This window comes from Triticum urartu, chromosome 3 (genome assembly GCF_003073215.2).
Source record: "Triticum urartu cultivar G1812 chromosome 3, Tu2.1, whole genome shotgun sequence".
In the NCBI taxonomy this organism is placed as follows: Eukaryota; Viridiplantae; Streptophyta; class Magnoliopsida; order Poales; family Poaceae; genus Triticum; species Triticum urartu.
The window spans coordinates 44,626,881-44,640,496 of record NC_053024.1 but is presented as its reverse complement, the minus strand read 5'-3'; positions in this window follow the sequence as shown (position 1 = coordinate 44,640,496).

The window sequence follows — 13,616 nt, the reverse complement described above, 5'->3', positions numbered from 1 at the left end:
GGGTGGCGTGTCAAGATTACAAGAGGCGGTTCGGCAAGCGATGCGACTGCTTTGCCGAGACTCCTCCTCCTGATGACACCTAGCGGTGCATTTCATGCGCTTTGTCTTAACTAGCAGAGTTAGGTATGATAGCACTGTTTGTTGTCTAATCACCAGATAAAGATTTTTTTGCCATTGTGGTAACCCCTTAACCTATAAAAGGACGGCCATGTCAACCTTTACAAGGGTTCGAACCTATTCAAACCCCATGGATGTGTACTCGTGTAGCAGCCCTCTCCTTGTGCCTAGCTGGGGGAAAGAGCTCCGTGTACATGTGCTCATAATCATACAATACACTAAAGCAGGAGTAGGGTTTTACACCTCAATGGTGGCCCGAACCTGGGTAAAGATCTTCGCGTCTCTCGTCATTCCCGCTCTTTGCGTCATGATACGTCCATTTTGCATCATGCTTTTTATATTGATATTTATTGCATTATGGGCTGTTATTACACATTATGTCACAATACTTATGCCTTTTCTCTCTTATTTTATAAGGTTTACATGAAGAGGGAGAATGCCGGCAACTGGAATTCTGGACTAGAAAAGGAGCAAACATTAGAGACCTATTCTGCACAACTCCAAAAGTCCTGAAACTTCACGGAGAATATTTTTGGAATATATAAAAAATATTGGGTGAAGAAAGCACCAGAGGGGGGACACCTGCCATCCACAAGGGTGGAGGGCGTGCCCTACCCCCTGGGGGCGCCCTCCGGTCTTGTGGGCCACCTAGCAGACCCCCGATGCCCATCTTCTGCTATATGGTGTGTTTTCACCTGGAAAAAATCAAAAGGAAGCTTTCGGGATGAAGCGCCGCCGTCTCGAGGCGGAACTTGGGCAGAACCAATCTAGGGCTCCGGCGGAGCTGTTCTGCCAGGGAAACTTCCCTCCGGGAGGGGGAAACCAAAGCCATCGTCATCACCAACGATCCTCTCATCAAGAGGGGCTCAATCTCCATCAACATCTTTACCAGCACCATCTCCTCTCAATCCCTAGTTCATCTCTTATATCCAATCTTTGTATCAAAACCTCATATTGGTACATGTGGGTTGCTAGTAGTGTTGATTACTCCTTGTAGTTGATGCTAGTTGGTTTATTCGGTGGAAGATCATATGTTCAGATCCTTAATGATAATTAATACTCCTCTGATTATGAACATGAATATGCTTTGTGAGTAGTTACGTTTGTTCCTGAGGACATGGGAGAAGTCTTTTCATAAGTAATCATGTGAATTTGGTATTCGTTTGATATTTCGATGAGATGTATGTTGTCTTTCCTCTAGTGGTGTTATGTGAACATCGACTACATGACACTTCACCATTGTTTGGGCCTAGGGGAAGGCATTAGGAAGTAATAAGTAGATGATGGGTTGCTAGAGCGACAGAAGCTTAAACCCTAGTTTATGTGTTGCTTCGTAAGGGGCTGATTTGGATCCATATGTTTCATGCTATGGTTAGATTTATCTTAATTCTTCTTTTGTAGTTGCGGATGCTTGCGAGAGGGATTAATCATAAGTGGGGGGCTTGTCCAAGGAAGGGCAGCACCCAAGCACTGGTCCACCCACATATCAAATTATCAAAGTAACGAACGCGAATCATATGAGCATGATGAAAACTAACTTGACAACAATTTCCATGTGTCCTCGGGAGCGCTTTGCTTTATATAATAATTCGTCCAGGCTTGTCCTTTGCTACAAAAAGGATTGGGCCACCTTGCTGCATCTTGTTTACTTTTGTTACTTGTTACCCGTTACGAATTATCTTATCACACAACTATCTGTTACCGATAATTTTAGTGCTTGCAGAGAATACCTTGCTGAAAACTGCTTGTCATTTCCTTCTGCTCCTCATTGGATTCGACACTCTTACTTATTGAAAGGACTACGATAGATGCCCTATACTTGTGGGTCATCAAGACTCTTTTCTGGCGCCGTCGCCAGGGAGTGAAGCGCCTTTGGTAAGTGGAACTTGGTAAGGAAACATTTATATAGTGTGCTGAAATTTATGTCACTTGTTACTATGGAAAATAATCCTTCACTACTAGGGAAAAGCTTATAGGCGGACGCTTACTAGTAGCACAGGTTTATACCCCTCGCTACTGCTACTTACTAGTAGCGCGGGTTTTTAACCCTCGCTACTACTAAGTTGATAGTAGTAGCACGGGTTTTTACCCCTCGCTACTACTTAGTGTTTTCCACCATGCCTCCCGGGACCAGCCGTAGTAGTACCGCGGGTTATAAACCCACGCTACTACTAAGTTGATAGTAGTAGCGGGGGTTATAAACCCCACGCTACTACTAAGTGGTCTCCACCGTGCACCCCGGGACATGCCATAGTAGTAGCGTGGGTATAAACCCAGCACTACTATTATCAACCCACCGACACATGTATAAACATAGCGCACGGAGGCCCAATCCCAGACCCACACACTCTCTCGATTTCACTTATCCCTTCCACCTGCGACACCCTTCCTCGCCCACCGCAACTGCCGGCCTCGCACCTCGACGTCTCCCTCAAATCCGGCGACCTCCACTTCCACCATAGCCCCTCCTTCCTCCTCCTCCTCCTCCGCTGCCCCTCCTTCCTCCTCCTCCTCCTCCACTGCTGGAAGGATAGGAAGATCCAATAGAGCGCCGCCCATGACATTGGCCAGATCTCTGATGAACGCAACCAATGGCATCATCTAGGGGTTCGGCTCCAACTCCGGTGGCCACCGGTGAGTCGCTGCACCTACTCCTCTCTATCTCTCTCTTCCTCTTCTAATCCTTGTCTCTTTTTTTGTAGCAGCAGCAAAGGAGAGGTGTGGAGAAGAGTTGGATGGGGAAGCACCATCACCATGGACGACTTCATCCCCTCCAGGATCAGCATCGACCATGCATGAAGAGGACGATGACGCCTAGCTAGCAGCAGCAGCCATGGCTGTAATTTTTTTAATTCCTAATTAGTTAGCATTAGTGAGGGTCCAGACCCATGCTACTACTAGTTAGTAGTGGTGCGGGTGGTATCCACTATTGGGGAACGTAGTAAAAATTCAAAATTTTCCTACGTATCACCAAGATCCATTAGGAGATTCTAGCAACAAGAGAGAGAGAGAGAGGAAGTGCATCTTCATACCTTTGAAGATCGCTAAGCGGAAGTGTTACAAAAACGTGGATGATGGAGTCGTAGTCGCGGCGATTCAAATCGCGGAAGATCCGATCTAGCGCCGAATGGACGGCGCCTCCGCGTTCAACACACGTACAGCCCGGGGACGTCTCCTCCTTCTTGATCCAGCAAGGGGAGAGGAGAAGTTGAGGGAGAGCTCCGGCAGCACAACGGCGTGGTGGTGGAGCTTGTGGTATTTCTGCAGGGCTTCGCCAAGCTCTATGGAGGAGGAGGAGGTGTTGGGGAGGGAGGGGTCGCGCCAAGGAAGGGGTGCGGTTGCCCTCTCTCTCCCTCACTATATATAGGGGGAAGGGGGAGGTGGAGGTGCCCTAGGGTTTCCCTAGGGGAGGGGTGGCGGCCACAGGGGAAACCCTAGATGGGTTTGGGAGCCCCCACCCCTAGGAAACTTGCCCCCTAGCCGAGAGGGGCTACTGCCCTAGGGGAGGCACCCCCACCTCTCCAGGTTACGTGAGATGGGGTGGGAGGGGCGCACAGCTCCTTAGTGGGCTGGTGTGCCCCCTCCCCTTGGCCCATAAGGCCCCCCAACGCTTGACGAGGCCCCCCAACGCTTGATGAACCACGATGTCGGGGATTCAATCAATCCCGTATACAATTCCCTTTGTCCATCGGTATGTTACTTGCCCGAGATTTGATTGTCGGTATCCCTATACCTTGTTCAATCTCGTTACCGGCAAGTTTCTTTACTCGTTCCATAATGCATGATCTAGTGGCTAGCTCATTAGTCACATTGAGCTCACTATGATGATGCATTACCGAGTGGGCCCAGAGATACCTCTTCGTCATATGGAGTGACAAATCCCAGTCTCGATTCATGCCAACCCAACAGACACTTTTGGAGATACCTGTAGTGCACCTTTATAGCCACCCAGTTACGTTGTGACGTTTGATGCACCCAAAGCATTCCTACGGTATCCGGGAGTTGCACAATCTCATGGTCTAAGGAAATGATACTTGACATTAGAAAATCTCTAGCAAACGAACTACGCGATCTTGTGCTATGCTTAGGATTGGGTCTTGTCCATCACATCATTCTCCTAATGATGTGATCCCGTTATCAATGACATCCAATGTCCATGGTCAGGAAACCATAACCATCTATTGATCAACGAGCTAGTCAACTAGAGGCTCACTAGGGACATGTTGTGGTCTATGTATTCACACATGTATTACGGTTTCTAGTTAATACAATTATAGCATGAACAATAGACAATTATCATGAACAAGGAAATATAGTAGTAACCATTTTTATTATTGCCTCTAGGGCATATCTCCAACAGTCTCCCACTTGCACTAGAGTCAATAATCTAGTTCACATCACTATGTGATTGTAATGAATCCAACACCCATGGGGTTTGATCATATCTCACTTGTGAGAGAGGTTATTAATGAACGGGTCTGAACCTTTCAGATCCGTGTGTGCTTTACAAATCTCTATGTCATCTTGTAGATGGAGCTACCACGCGCTATTTGGAACTATTCCAAATAACTGCTCTACTATATGAATCCGGTTTACTACTCAAATTCATCCAGATTAATGTCAAAGTTTGCATCGACGTAACCCTTTACGACGAACTCTTTTACCACCTCCATAATCGAGAAAATTCCTTAGTACACTAGTTACTAAGGATAACTTTGACCGCCGTCCTATGATCCATTCTTGGATCACTCTTGTACCCCTTGACTGACTCATGGCAAGGCACACTTCAGGTGCGGTACACAACATAGCATACTGTAGAGCCTATGTCTAAAGCATAGGGGACGACCTTCGTCCTTTCTCTCTCTTCTACCGTGGTCAGGTCTTGAGTCTTACTCAATACTCACACCTTATAACACAACCAAGAACTCCTTCTTTGCCGATCTATTTTTGAACTCCTTCAAAATCTTGTCACCGTATGTATTCATTTGAAAGTACTGTTAAGCGTTTTTGGTCTATCCTTATAGATCTTGATGCTCAATGTTCAAGTAGCTAATCCAGGTTTTCCATTGAAAAACACTTTTTCAAATAACCCTATATGCTTTCCAGAAATTCTATATCATTTCCGATCAACAATATGTCAACAACATATACTCATCAGAAATTCTGTAGTGCTCCCACTCACTTCTTTGGAAATACAAGTTTCTCATAAACTTTGTATAACCCCAAAATCTTTGATCATCTCATCAAAGCATATATTCCAACTCCGAGATGCTTACTCGAGTCCTTAGAAGGATTGCTGGAGCTTTGCATACTTGTTAGCATCTTTTAGGATTGACAAAACCTTCTGGTTGTATCACATGCAACCTTTGCTCAAGAAAATCGTCGAGGAAACAATGTTTTGACATCCTATCTGCAAGATTTCATAAATAATGCAGTAACTGCTAATATAATTCCAACAGACTTTTAGCATCGCTACGAGTGAGAGAGTCTCATCGTAGTCAACTCCTTGAACTTGTCGGAAAACACCTTAGCGACAAGTCGAGCTTTCTTAATGGTGACACTTACCATCATTGTCTGTCTTCCTTTTTAAAATCCATCTGTACCCAACAACCTTATGACCATTAAGTAGTTCTTCCAAAGTCTACACTTTTTTTTCATAGATGGATCCTCTCTCAGATTTATGGCCTCGAGCCATTCGTCGGAATCCGGGCCCACCATCGCTTCTCCATAGCTCATAGGTTCATTGTTGTCTAGCAACATGACCTCCAAGACAGGATTACGTACCACTCTGAAGTAGTACGCATCCTTGTCGACCTACGAGGTTTGGTAGTGACTTCATCCGAAGTTTCATGATCACTATCATCACTTCAATTGGTGTAGGCGCCACAGGAACAAATTCTTGTGCCCTGCTACACACTAGTTCAAGTGATGGTTCAATAACCTCATCAAGTCTCCACCATCCTCCCACTCAATTCTTTCGAGAGAAACTTTTCCTCGAGAAAGGACCCGTTTCTAGAAACAATCACTTTTGCTTCCGGATCTGAAATAGGAGGTATACCCAACTGTTTTGGGTGTCCTATGAAGATGCATTTGCCTGCTTTGGGTTCGAGCTTATCAGTCTAAAACTTTTCACATAAGTGTCGCAGCCCCAAACTTTTAAGAAACGACATCTTAGGTTTCTCTAAACCATAGTTCATATGGTGTCATCTCAACGGAATTACATGGTGCCCTATTTAAAGTGAATGCGGTTGTCTCTAATGCCTAACCCATAAACGATAGTGGTAATTCGATAAGAGACATCATGGTATGCATCATATCCAATAGGGTGTAGCTATGATGTTCGGACACACCATCACACTATGGTGTTCCAGGCGGTATTAGTGGTGAAACAATTTCCACAATGTCTTAATTGTGTACCAAACTCGCAACTCATATATTCATCTCTATGATCATATCATAGACATTTTATCCTCTTGTCACGAAGATCTTCAACTTCACTCTGAAATTACTTGAACCTTTCAATAATTCAGACTTGTGTTTCATCAAGTAAATATACTCAACATCTACTCAAATCATTTGTAAAGTAAAACATAACGATATTCACTGCGTGCCTCAACACTCATTGGACTGCACACATCAAAATGTATTACTTCCAACAGGTTGCTTTCTTGTTCCATCTTACTGAAAACGAGGCTTTTCAGTCATCTTGCCCATGTGGTATGATTTGCATGTCTCATGTGATTCAAAATCAAGTGAGTCCAAACGATCCATCTGCATGGAGTTTCTTCATGCGTACATACCAATAGACATGGTTCGCGTGTCTCAAACTTTTAAAAAAACGAGTGAGTCCAAAGATCCATCAACATGGAGCTTCTTCATGTGTTTTATACCAATATGAATCAAATGGCAGTGCCACAAGTATGTGGTATTACTATCTTATATCTTTTGGCACGAACATGTGTATCACTACGATCGAGATTCAATAAACCATTCATTTTCGGTGCAAGACCATTGAAGGTATTATTCAAATAAACAGAGTAACCATTATTAAATGAATAACCATATTGCGATAAACATAATCCAACCATGTCTATGCTCAACGCAAACACCAAATAACAATTATTTAGGTTTAATACCAATCCTGATGGTAGAGGGAGCATGCGATGTTTGATCACATCAACCTCGGAAACACTTCCAACACATATCGTCATCTCGCCTTTAGCTAGTCTCCGTTTATTCTGTAGCCTTTTATTTCGAGTTACTAACACTTAGCAATTGAACCGGTATCTAATACCCCGGTGCTACTAGGAGTACTAGTAAAGTACACATTAATATAATGTATATCCAATATACTTCTGTCGACCTTGCCAGCCTTCTCATCTACCAAGTATCTAGGGTTATTCTACTTCAGTGACCGTTCCCCTCATTACAGAAGCACTTAGTCTTGGGTTTGGGTTCAACATTGGGTTTCTTCACTAGAGCAGCATCTGATTTGCCGTTTCATGAAGTATCCCTTCTTGCCCTTGCCCTTCTTGAAACTAATGGTTTTACTAACCATCAACAATTGATGCTCCTACTTGATTTCTACTTTCGCAGTGTCAAACGTCGCGAATAGTTCAAGGATCATCATATCTATCCCTGATATGTTATAGTTCATCACGAAGCTCTAGTAGCTTGGTGGCAGTGAGTTTGGAGAACCATCACTATCTCATCTGGAGGATTAACTCCCACTCGATTCAAGCGATTGTAGTACTTAGACAATCTGAGCACATGCTCAACGATTGAGCTTTTCTCCCTTAGTTTGTAGGCTAAGAAACTTGTCAGAGGTCTCACACCTCTTGACGTGGGCATGAGCGTGAAATCCCAATTTCAGCTCTTGGAACATCTCATATGTTCCACGACATTTAAAAATGTCTTCGGTGCCTCAATTCTAAACCGTTTAACATTACGCACTGAACTATCACGTAGTCATCAAAACGTGTATGTCAGATGTTCGCAACATTCACAGACAACGCTCGAGGTTCAGCACACCGAGCGGTGCATTAAGGACATAATTTTTTCTGCGCAGCAATGAGGACGACCCTCAGTATACGGACCCAGTCCGCACAATTTCTACTGTCATCTTTCAACTAAAATTTTCTCTAGGAACATATCTAAAACGGTAGAACTAAAGCGCAAGCTACGACATAACTTGCAAAGACCTTTTGACTATGTTCATGATAATTAAGTTCATCTAATTTAATGAATTCCCACTCAGATAGACATCCCTCTAGTCATCTAAGTGATACATGATCCGAGTCAACTAGGCCGTGTCCGATCATCACGTGAGACGGACTAGTCATCATCGGTGAACATCTTCATGTTGATCGTATCTACTATACGACTCATGTTCGACCTTTCGGTCTCTTGTGTTTCGAGGCCATGTCTGTACATGCTAGGCTCGTTAAGTCAACCTAAGTGTTTTGCATGTGTAAATCTGGCTTACACCCATTGTATGCGAACGTTAGAATCTATCACACCCGATCATCACGTGGTGCTTCGAAACAACGAACTTTCGCAACGGTGCACAGTTAGGGGGAACACTTTCTTCAAATTTTAATGAGGGATCATCTTATTTATGCTATCGTCGTTCTAAGCAAATAAGATGTAAACATGACAAACATCACATGCAAATCATAAAGTGACATGATATGGCCAATATCATCTTGCGCCTTTGATCTCCATCTTTGAGGCGCAGCATGATCACCTTCGTCACCGGCATGACACCATGATCTCCATCATCGTGTCTTCATGAAGTTGTATCGCCAACTATTACTTCTACTACTATGGCTAATGGTTAGCAATAAAGTAAAGTAATTACATGGCGTTTTCATTGACACGCAGGTCATACAATAAATTAAGACAACTCCTATGGCTCCTGCCGGTTGTCATACTCATCGACATGCAAGTCGTGATTCCTATTACAAGAACATGATCAATCTCATACATCACATATATCATTCATCACATCCTTTTGGCCATATCACATCACATAGCATACCCTGCAAAAACAAGTTAGACGTCCTCTAATTGTTGTTGCATGTTTTACGTGGCTGCTATGGGTTTCTAGCAAGAACGTTTCTTACCTACGCAAAAGCCACAACGGTGATATGCCAATTGCTATTTACCCTTCATAAGGACCCTTTTCATCGAATCCGATCCGATAAAGTGGGAGAGACAGACACCCGCTAGCCACCTTATGCAACAAGTGCATGTCAGTCGGTGGAACCTGTCTCGCATAAGCGTACGTGTAAGGTTGGTCCGGGCCGCTTCATCCCACAATGCCGCTGAACCAAGATAGGACTAGTAACGGTAAGCAAACTGAACAAACCAACGCCCACAACTACTTGTGTTCTACTCGTGCATAGAATCTACGCATAGACCTAGCTCATGATGCCAATGTTGGGGAACATAGTAATAATTCAAAATTTTCCTACGTATCACCAAGATCCATCTAGGAGATTCTAGCGACAAGAGAGAGAGAGGAAGTGCATCTTCATACCTTTGAAGATCGCTAAGCGGAAGCGTTACAAGAACGCAGATGATGGAGTTGTACTCGCGGCGATTCAAATCACGGAAGATCCGATCTAGCGCCAAATGGACGGCGCCTCCGCGTTCAACAGACATACAGCTCGGGGACGTCTCCTCCTTCTTGATCTAGCAAGGGGAGAGGAGAAGTTGAGGGAGAGCTCCGGCAGCACGACGACGTGGTGGTGGAGCTTGTGGTATTTCTGCAGGGCTTCGCCAAGCTCTACGGAGGAGGAGGAGGTGTTGGGGAGGGAGGGGTTGCACCAAGGAAGGGGTGCGGCTGCCCTCTCTCTCCCTCACTATATATAGGGGGAAGGGGGAGGTGGAGGCGCCCTAGGGTTTCCCTAGGGGAGGGGTGGCGGCCACAGGGGAAACCCTAGATGGGTTTGGGCGCCCCCACCCCTAGGAAACTTGCCCCCCAAGCCGGGAGGGGCTACTGCCCTAGGGGAGGCGCCCCCATCTCTCCAGGTTACGTGAGATGGGTGGGAGGGGCGCACAGCCCCTTAGTGGGCTGGTTTGCCCCCTCCCCTTGGCCCATAAGGCCCCCAACGCTTGACGGTGCCTCCGAAACTCCTTTCGGTCACACTGGTCGTCACCCGATACCCCCGGAACAATTCTGGACTCCAATACCCTTCGTCCAATATATCGATCTTCACCTCCGGACCATTCTGGAGTTCCTCGTCACATCCGGGATCTCATCCGGGACTCCGAACAACCTTCGGTAACCACATACTATTTCCCATAACAACTCTAGCGTCACCGAACCTTAAGTGTCTAGACCCTACGGGTTTGGGAACCATGCAGACATGACCGAGATACCTCTCTGGTTAATAACCAATAGCGGGATCTGGATACCCATATTGGCTCCCACATGTTCCACGATGATCTCATCGGATGAACCACAATGTCGGGGATTCAATCAATCCCGTATACAATTCCCTTTGTCCATCGGTATGTTACTTGCCCGAGATTCGATCGTCGGTATCCCTATACCTTGTTCAATCTCGTTACCGGCAAGTCTCTTTACTCGTTCCATAATGCATGATCCCGTGGCTAACCCATTAGTCACATTGAGCTCATTATGATGATGCATTACCGAGTGGGCCCAGAGATACCTCTCCGTCATACGGAGTGACAAATCCCAGTCTCTATTTGTGCCAACCCAACAGACACTTTTGGAGATACCTGTAGTGCACCTTTATAGCCACCCAGTTACGTTGTGACATTTGATACACCCAAAGAATTCCTATGGTATCCAGGAGTTGCACAATCTCATGGTCTAAATAAAGGATACTTGACATTAGAAAAGCTCTAGCAAACGAACTACTCGATCTTGTGCTATGCTTAGGATTGGTGTGATCCCGTTATGAATGACATCCAATGTCCATGGTGAGGAAACCATAACCATCTATTGATCAACGAGCACTACAAAAAAATACACTTCCGTGATGATACGTGTTTGTCACAGTAGGTCGCGTTTTTTGTCATGCATGTACATCCATGACAAATTTATGACAGAATCAAGATAGTCATACCTGTGCTGTCGTAGAAGTGTTCCATGACATTACCAAAATTATCATCATGGAAGTGTCCACTTCCATGAAGATAAATCGCGCGTCACAGAAGTGCTTTCATCAAGGGTGACCGACACGTGGCATCCACCGTAACGGAACGCCGTTAAGCTATCGGGTCGGGTTTTGGATCCGATTACCTGTTAAAAGCCCCGACCAATGGGAAATTTCCACGTGTAAAATTCTTATTAGCCGGACGAAACACGTGTCAGCTCGTCAGTGGTTCAGATAGGCGCCTATGATATGTCGACACGTGCCACGGCCCACCACTGGCCCATTTAGCTTACAAAGCCGCCCCGTTTGACTTGGTCAAAAGTTAACGGGCTGGCCCATGAAAAGCCTGTTAACGGTCTCTTCGCAAATAGCCCATTTTACGGCCCGTTAACTCACGACCCGTTAGGCCCTAAAGGAAATCGGCCCAACAACGTCATGTGGGCCGTCGAATATAACACCAGCCCATTTCACTTTCGGCCCATGTATGGCCCACGACGTCTTTCGGCCCATATGAGGCCTTCGTATCTTTCGGCCCTTTACAGGCCCACGGTGACTCCAACCCATAATGAACAGTAATTTTCTTTATACCTGTTAACAGCCCGTGATTTACATGGGCCGTTTCCAGCCCGTGTAGCTTTCGGCCTATTGACGGCCCATACGTTCATGGGCTCCTTTTCGGCCCTTGATTACTTTCGGCCCGTTACTGGTCTGTTCCCCTAATGGGCCAAATTCGGCTCATGGCAAGAGTCGGCCCGTTACTGGCCTGTTCCCCTAATGGGCCAAATTTGGCCCATGGCAAGAGTCGGCCCATTACTGTCCTGTTACCCTAATGGGCCAAATTCGACCCATGGCAAGAGTCGGCCCGTTTCTGGCATGTTAACCCATTGCGTCGTTTCCAGGCCGTCCTATATTCTGGCCCATTAGCGACCCGTCATACCTGTGACCGAATTAAGCCTTTGCTGTCCTATGGCCTGTTAACGGCCTGTTACCGTGCTGGGTCGATACCAATTACGCCCGATTACGGCCCATGTAGACCCATTTATCCGATGGCCCGAGGCCCACCGATTACAGGCCCATTTATCGATGGCCCGTAGGAGACCCATGGATCCTATGGCCCGTATATGGCCCATGGTAGTTGCGGCCACTAGCAAACCAGGGAAAAAGAAGAATAGGAAATAAATAAGGCCGAAACTAACGCTAGGCTATTAAGGCGATTGCACAGATTACATCCACTCAGCATCAAAGATCGCCACCAGTGCAAATATAGGGAACACCCTACACTATACAAAAATGGCTTGCTGTTTTCTTCAGCCGGTGGCTGCACGTTAAGAATAAATTTTGCATTGCACCAAAACAAATTACAACTATATAACAAAAGGAAGGTTGGCATAAAACTTAACAGTCTAGCAGATAAATGCACCACCAGAAGTTCAGAAGCTCAGTTCATTTAACCTGACTGTTACATTTTCATGCTATATTGTCCGATGGAGCACCATAACCCTCGCCTTCATTTCCCCTAGGCTCCTGAACAACATAGCAAATGTTTGGTAGTCTGGTTTCAAAACCATGCGTATCTTGACGACATTGAGCAATGTTTCTCCTTGTTTCACAAGGGTCTCTGTTAGGGAATGGACTTGTGTCTGGAGCGCAGATACAACATTGCTTTGAGCTTGCATATCTTGATCATGAGGCAGTTTGGACGATATTGCCTTACCAACCAACCCAGTATTACGCAGGAATGTGCTTTTGGCACTGTTAGTGGACAGGTACTGACCCACTGCAGCAAGAGCTGACATTGCGGTTATAGTTGCCTCGCCACCTTCAGAAGGTGGCGGTTCCACCATTTTTTCCATAGCTCGCTGAAAAGTTGAGGTTTTACATTAGTAGTACCAGAACAGAAGATATTAAGGAGGTAGCAAAACCAAACAAAATAGCTTTGGTCTATATACAGAACTTATTCTGGTGAACCCATGTAAAATATTAGTTGTATTTTATTGCAAAGTACATAATAAAACCAGGTCCCAAACATATGACCATGTACCATTGCTAATGTATTGTCTATTTCTTCACATTGTATTGAGGGCTAAGGATAAAGAGACGAAGTTTATAATACGGTAAGCATAGTATGACATCATTCATATCACAAAACAACTGAGAACAGACAAACAGGCAATTGTAACGTTGTGTGGGCAAGTCCAGCACGGAACTAGATTACGGGTCAAGATCAAAGGAACATCACTCCTCTCTTTTAAACCTTGTAAGGTGCAATGATACGCTAAGAAAATTGTGTATAAAATTGAAAAGAGTAATAGACATTGGCTGCAAACCATGCAGTTCAAGGCACAAGTCAGAGTAAGTAGTAGTTAA